The sequence below is a fragment of the Eschrichtius robustus genome, chromosome 3 (genome assembly GCF_028021215.1).
Source record: "Eschrichtius robustus isolate mEscRob2 chromosome 3, mEscRob2.pri, whole genome shotgun sequence".
NCBI classification, from domain to species: Eukaryota; Metazoa; Chordata; class Mammalia; order Artiodactyla; family Eschrichtiidae; genus Eschrichtius; species Eschrichtius robustus.
The window spans coordinates 91,258,449-91,266,900 of record NC_090826.1 but is presented as its reverse complement, the minus strand read 5'-3'; positions in this window follow the sequence as shown (position 1 = coordinate 91,266,900).

The window sequence follows — 8,452 nt, the reverse complement described above, 5'->3', positions numbered from 1 at the left end:
GTGATTATTTAAAGTGAACATTTTACTGTAATATAAATGTCCTATTAAGAACAATCTAAAGAACAGTATTAAGTTTTTGCTTTAGTTTTTACGTGTAGGCTTTTTCTCAGGTCTAACAGTTAACTTTTGTGGTTCCAGAAGTGTCCTGCCAAGTCCCATGGTATAGGCACAGACAAAGGTTTGTCAGAGCAGAAAGCTTTCTTTTGAGTTTTCATATGGTGCTTACCTCACGCTCAGCCAAGGTAAGCAAAAACGTGTTTCAGTTCAACTTTGTGTGTTCAGCTTAAACTGGCTGTGCCACTCTGGCTCCCCGTATTTGTGGTCAGCCAGCTCCCTAGCTGCAGCTGGGCCTACTACTCCTAGCTAACAGTAAGAGTCAGGTCAACTCTAAATTTTGCTACTTGTAAAAGAATCAGCCTTCGCTTACTCAGGGAATTATTTTTAAATAATTTCCCTTTCAAACCAGCTGTAATGAGGCCTTAGTGTCAACTAACATTAAAGGTGTACGTCCTGGAGACATCGGCACTCAGGGTTCTTCCTCAGACCGCAGTGAAAGCGTTGAAAAGAAGGGCACTTCAGTGCTGCTTTGTCTTCTCATAGGGAAAGGCGGGAAAATTCAAGGATGCCAGATATATATATAAACAAACAGATCTCTTGAAGCTAAATCCATGCTTCCTTCTTCCTAAAAAACATATGCTCCCCTTTCTAAAAAAAAAAATATATATATATATACACACACACACACACACACACACATATATTGTTTTTAAATATATGCATGTATATGTATGTGTATGTTGTACTTCACTCACTTACATGTATAGCAAACCACTTACCCAGTTCCTACACCAACAAGATAATCTTTAAGGGACATCAGTAGAATGTCCTTAGTAGAAAGTGTTATCTAGCAGTCCTGAATGACGGTTCTGTCCTCTATTTTCTGTGAGGCTACAACAGCTTTTTTTTAGAATAAGTAATGGGGAATACAAGTGACCATATCAAAGACAAAATCTCAGGCATGAGATCCTCTTTCCAGAGCAATTCAGTCTTTCCAGACATTGAAGTGTTTCAAGGTTGGGAAGAAATTGTGGTTGTCTCTTCTGGTAACTCTGCAGGGAGGGACCAGGAAGATTTTACCAGCTGCCTAGTGCCTTGACCCCTGTAAATGATCCTTGCTTGAGTCTACATCCAATCGTTCTAAGACAAGAGAGTCACTTTTTGTGTCTGTTCTAAGCATAGGTAAAATGGTTATGGAAATAAAATCTCAGTAGACAGTAAATACGTTTTGTCTGTTTTAAACAATATTTATTTGAAACAATGATATCAGACCCTATCTGGTAGAGAAAAGAGAACTGAGCTTGAAGTTTAAAAGTAATTTTGTTTTTCAGTCTCAGTCATGCTGCTTACAATTGAGTGATGTTGTAGTCATTTAACTTCTCTGAGCCTCAGTGTCCTCATATAAAATAGAAATAATAATATGTAATTTGGTATGAATTATAAATAGGATAATGTGGGTTAAAATAATTTTAAATTTTCTCTAAATATAAATGTATCATTATCCTTTGATCCTCTTCCCTGCCTTAAATCATCCAGACTCATTTCCTTCCACATGTTTATCTTTTATACTTTTTCCATAAATAGTAAAAGATGAAACCCAAGTCTCATGCTCAGTTATAGTAACTACATAACTATGAATTTTGGCCTTTCTTGGTCTCTTTTGAAAAATGATCTTTTAATGTTTTTAGTGAATCTTATTGTATGTTACCTCTTACTCTTTATGTAAATCACTGAGGTCTGAATTAAAACAATGCCATTCAGAGTAATTTAGTTAATGTCAGAAGGATGATAATACATGGTACCAATTTTATGATTCCTGATGGTTTAGAATTATTTCAGGTAGATTTATAAGGTAATTACTTATTTATTTTATGATTTTTGTTGAAATTTCTAAAACTAGCCCAGGGTCTTGCACTGAGCAAGTGCTAAACAAAATTTATTAAATGAATATTGATTTTTTCATACTCAGTTTGTTCCAAAATATTTAAAGCAATTTACAGAAAGACATAAAATACATAAAAAACATTTAAACTGGAATGGTCGAGTGAGAAAAAAGAAGAAACTTGTTGAAACAATAAATGAATAAACAAATTACAGTGAATTTCTAATTGTCTTGAAATCTTTAGGGATTGTTCAACATGAGAAATACATTTCAATCTATTAAGACATTTTAAAAACACAACATAAGGCACTCCAACCACATAAATGGCACTTGACTGCTATGCAATCCTCCTTAACACTTTAAGTAACTGATTGATAGTAAAGCAGAGGCCAAATCCAAATCAAATTTGAAGAAATTCCTGACTCTTTCCCAAAGCAATTGAAAATGATTTTATTAGCTGTCTGTGACTACATCTACAGAAGCAAACAAATGAAAGTGGAGCAAGTCTCTCTTCAGTTTAAACTGTATAGATCAACAATTTGATTCTCAGAGCTTCCTTGCCTGCTTTTTGTGTGGAAATTCGCTGTCTTATTTACAGAGTTGATTACCAAGAAAATAAACTCATTTTAATTTCTGTAATATCTCATATTTCTCTATCTGGAAAGACTTGCAGATGCTATCTCTGGAAACTGAGTAAATCATTAGTATAAAATTATGTATAGACCTATGTTTATATATTTATTACATATATAGAATCAGTCAGTCCAAAATTATTTATTGATCACCCCCAATATGCCAGGACTAGGTGTTCAGGGTACACCAGTGAATGAATATTGCACTCCTCTGAAAAAAATTCTTCGCAAAGAGAAAATAAAATACTACATAGTAGAATGCTTTTGTTTGTACACCATCTTTTTCATAACTAATTTAATTTCTCACCATAGTCAGTTATAGACCACTGAAGTCATTTACTACTTGATTGTTTTCTCTCAAACTGTTGAGACTTTGTTAGTATGTCTCATATTGTTTTCTCTCAAACTGTTGAGACTTTGTTAGTATGTCTCATATTTTTAACAACCTAGGAGTCTAGCTCCCTCATTTCAAGTTCAGTCTCTTTTAAGGTCAGTCTCCATTTCCTCAGCTACTACTGGGTTGACCTGTCTGAGTCTTTTCTAGACTGTTTCATGGCTATAAAAATATAGTGACCACACAATGTGCTTGGCACAACAAAGGGCCATTTCTGTGTGTGTGTGTGTGTGTGTGTGTGTGTGTGTGTGTGTGGTGGTCCATTTCAGTTTAGAAAAACAAACTTTCTATGTCATTACATTATTTTGAGGTGTCATACAATCATTCCATTTTTTTATTCCATGACAACATAATTATAGGACTTCTAAATATAACCTATTTAATTTAAATAAATGGCATTATTATCATAATGAAAAAGTGGAAACAGATCAGATCATTAAGAAATAATTTAAAATATGTTCATTTTAGATTTGATAATTTGAAGCCATTAAAAAGATTTACAATATTCAAATATTTATTAAATATTTATTAAATATTTATTAAATATTTTCAATATTCAATTATTTATTTTTAGAATGTGGGAATCACCCATAATGTAAATATTAGTGTAAAAAGCAGGACACATAACTATGTGTAAAGTAGTTGTATAACATTAGAATAAAATACACTAAAATATGAATGACACATATTGTAAGTAATACAATTTTGCCCTCACACTTCCTGATATTTTCCATATTCTCTACAATCATATATTAATATTAATGTATTAAACAAGATTATTTGGATAGTAAATAATAATCCAAAGATCAAATTATTAAAAATAGATATTTTCATAATTAATATCACTTTCAAATAGGAAAGGGTCCCATTTAGGAGCCAATCTATAACTCCTACTACAATTTTGACTTTAAATATCAGTTGATCCCATATGAATACTCATTCATTCAACAGATATTTATTAAGTTCCTACAATGTGACAGGCACTATTCTAGGTACTAAAAATGCATCAGTAAGCAAAACAAATTAAAATATCTGCTCTCCTGCCCTCATAGAACCTATTTTTAGTAAGAAAAAAGAAACAAAATCAACTTTAAAATATACAGTACTATGGAGAAAAGGGTGATAGAGATGACTACTGTGAGGGGAAACTTTGAAAATGTAACTATGGTCGTCAGGGAGAGGATCAGCCGAAAGGTAATATATGATCTAAGACTCGAAGTAGGTGAGGGTGCAAGCTGTACAGATATATGGAGGAAGTATTCCAGGAGGGAAGAATAACACAAGTCCTGTGGCTGGACCATTTCTAGTGTGTTGGCCAGCATGTTGGTCAATTGTGGCTGGAGCAGAATGAGGGAAGGTGACAGGAGCAGATGAAGTAAAAGACCTAACAAGAATCAGATAAATTAGGGCAATATAGCCATTATGTGGACTTTGATTTTCATGTTAATTAGAAGTGAGTCCATTGGAAGGTTTAGAGAAGTGATATAATCTGGCTGACTTGTAAAATAATCACTCTGGCTGCCCCATTGAGAATAGACTGAACTTTAACAACGTTCACAAAAAATAAAGGAAACTGAAAATATATTGACTGAATGCCCACGGTGCTCAGCAACATGTCTCCATTCTGTCAGGACAAGATCTCAACATCTCCCAGCACTGCATGATCTCTTGAATCACCTCTTACTTCATAGCCCCATATCAGGTCTCTGCTAAGTACATGTCTTCCCCCTGTGCATAGGCAATCCTGTTCTGGATCACACATCCATGGTGAATCCCAGTGTAGACTTCTGGGGCCGTTGTTCCACTGACTTCTTTTTTTCTCTGATACTTTGCTCTGCAAATTAGTGACATATCTAATTGGTGACAGAGTTTTCCTAAAGTCAGGGTTAATTGTTCTTCTACCTTATCATTTCCATACTAATTCTGCTTCTGGCATCTGTGAGACTGGTACAGAATTCAGTGCATAAATAGAAAATGATCCATACTTCCAAATTTATAAGAGAATTTTAGTAATGAATTCATAAAAGATGCTATCACAGTTATTTCTGGTTATCAAGAAGAAACAGTACAGGCTTACCTACTATTCCTTCTATAGAATCTTTACTAATATCATTGTTATGAGGGTGGTTTTAGTCTTTTATTTACTACTTTTGTTACTAAAATAGTCACAAGATTTTACTTTCTATACAACTTTTGTTATTATAAAAACTGCAATCCAATGAAATCCATTCCCTACAGTTGGTTTTATGTAGATTGATCCTATAATAACTTTGAAAAGTTGGTTAATTTTACAGACATTTTTATTCATTGAAATGACTTCATTTAAACAATGAAATTAAGGTAGTAATTTGAAAAATAGCAATTTGTTGAGACTAAAGTCAATTTTTGTTTTTTATTAATAGTTTCTACCATCACAAACAACCGTATAGTAAAATTGTTAACACAGTACAATTCAACTGGAGTCACATAGCTGATCAGTTATATCAAATCATGAAAGACTGAATCTAGGCTGAAAGTCTGAATCTAGGTTAATTTTGGCAAATAACGGTTATGCATTTAAGGACCATCAAAATAAACAGAAAATGTTTTATTATACATTTTCATCTTCTGGACACTGCTCTATAATCATATCTGGGGATAATAAAGAGCTATGATACACACATACTATAAAAATAGTATATCAAACTAGTGTATATGGGTCATATCTTAAAATATGAAATTGTTATATAATATTTAATTGCATTTTTCTCTTTACTATGATTCTAAATTTCTGTAAGATATTTTGATGGTAACATTTTATTAATATGTGGGAAATTAATATTTGAAAACATTAGTAGATTCCTATTAATATATGAATTTAAAATCGTTTAAAATGTAATCTAATTTGTTTTCTACAGCAAACCTGCTACAATAAATGGGTTGAAGTTTGAGAGTATTATCACCCACAACTGAATTTGTCTCAATTTGGTTCTGTTTACTATCTATAGATCACGCATTAATCCATCCCTAACTCTATTAAATAATCTTGAAGTTTAAAGCTTGAAGATACTTTTTTTTTTTTAAATGCATCTATACCTTAAGCCCCTTCTCTGTGTTAAGCACTGTTCCAGCTACTGATGATGCATGAGTGAAAAGACCCAAATCTCTGCCCTCATGGAGGCTCTGTTTTATCTGGAAGTAAAGACAACAAAACATTTTTCGTTATATATGGGTTATTTTTACTCACACAGAAACGTTCTATGGAACTCAATTTAAATTCTATTTTTCCAATTTTGTTTTTTATTGTCTCAAAATGTAATATTTCAGTTTCCTTGAAACTTTTTTCCTACAAAATTAATGTTCTCAATGTCACAGTTTCCTCTTTTAATATTTGAACTAATAGACTAATTTTTTTTCTTTTTCTTTTCTCAATCTAAGGAAAATAATGATTTTTTCCTCCATGTTTACTACTCTTTTAAAACTCTAGGAGATTAATTATAGCCATTCCCCCACAGCCTTTGCTGGAGCCCATTCTGGTTTTTAATCTTTCCTCATAAATCCATCAACCTTAAGTTGTTAATCATTTTTATTACTTTTCTTTGAACTCTATCCAGTTTTTCTACACACTTCTAATAAAGATGACCTTAGAAATGAGTCCCATAATCCAGATGTGAGCTCAACATAGTTCTGCAGACCGAACCTGTCATTTCCATACTTGACGTTAAGTTTTCTGCCAAAGGAAGAAGGTTCCTTTGCTTCTAGTCAATCTTTAAATTTTGGAGCTCTGCATGGCTTTGAACTGGGGCCTCTTTCTCTTCTCATTCACCATTATCTCTCTGCAATATTGTCTTCTATGACTTCAGACATATGATGACCACTTTCAAATTTGCATCTTCATCACAGACCTCATCCTGTATTTTAACAACAATAAGAAAAAGTAAAAGAAGAAAAGCAGAAGGTGAAAAGTTTCTTAAAATGTTTCTTACTAGGATCTTCCCACCTTTATAGACAATTTATCTGTATTAAATTAATCTCCAAACAACCATGACAAAGGTACTACTATTTTTACTTTATATAATAAGGAATTGACACATGAGTGAGTAATATTGTCTGAACTGGTTTCTCCACACACATTCATGTGCTTTTTAAAATGAATTTATCCAAAAAACAGTTATCTTTAAAAAATACAAATTGTTATTTTCTTGCCAATAATAATTCAACAATTTCCTTTTGCTTTAGGCCAAACTCTAAAATTCTTAGCGTAAAGGTCCCTGTGAGCACCATGAGATAGAGATTATGTGTCTCCGGTTTATTCTCATAACCCCAGAACCTAGAATAAATGTCTGGCAGTCTGAACAGTCTGATCCCTTCCTGATTCTTTATTCTCCCCTTTTGAATTTCTGTCTCCTTAGCCTTTAAGCTGCAGCCACATTCTTCTTTCAGTTCTTCAGACAAAGAAACTCTTCCAGGTTCAGAACCTCTGACAAGCTGACTGCTCTTCTAGATAGTTCTTTATTCCCCTCGTTGTTTGTTAAGTCAGACTCATTCTTCAGCACTCAGTTTAACTCAGTTTAGGGAACCCCACTGGTGTATGGAGGCATGCCTGTACGAGGTTGCAGAAGTTGATTATGTCTATTTCTTCTCAACTCCATGTTCATTGACATCATATTAGTATCTTAAAATTGACCATGATGGGGATACTTATAGCATAGAAATAGGCAAATTCTGCACTTCATGACTCCTTCCCATACCATTGCCAAGAGCCTGTTGTGAACTGTCTACTAGCACACCGCGGAAAGGGTTTTGCCTAATTCTCATGACCACATTTGATCATTTGTTATTCACTTAACACAACTGTAATTATAAAATTATTCTATAACTTTTAAATATCATTAAAACGTCCTCCATTAGAGCATATGAATTGTGTCTTTCTGTTTATCGCCATGTCCCTAGTAACTAGAAGAGTAGCTGGCACTAAGTAATGTTTATTGAACACAAAAATGAATTCCTTATTTATAGAAATTACTATACTTCCTTAGACTTCAAGAATTGCAGAATAGTTGGTGTATTCATTATTTATCACTGCATATCAAATTACCACACACTTATCTGCTTAAAACAACACACAATTTATTAACTCAAAATTTCTGTGAGTCGGTAGTTCAGGCATAGCTTCACTGGGTCCTCTTCTCAGGAGTTTCACAGAGTTTCATTTGGAAGCTTCATGGGAAGAACCCACTTCCAAGGTCATTTGGGTGGCTTTTATAATTCATTTCCCATGGCTGTATATCCGACCCCGGCTTCTTCCTGGCTGTCAGCTGGAAACACTTCCTCAGCAACTGGTGGCCTCCTGCAGTTTCTAGAGACTACCTATAGTTCCTTGCCACATGAGCACTGCCATCATGGTCCCTTACTTCATCAGGGAAGCAAGGAGAGTCTCCAGTGTCTGCTATCAAGACAGTCTTATATATTGTGATGTAATCACAGGAGTGGCATCCCATCAGCCTT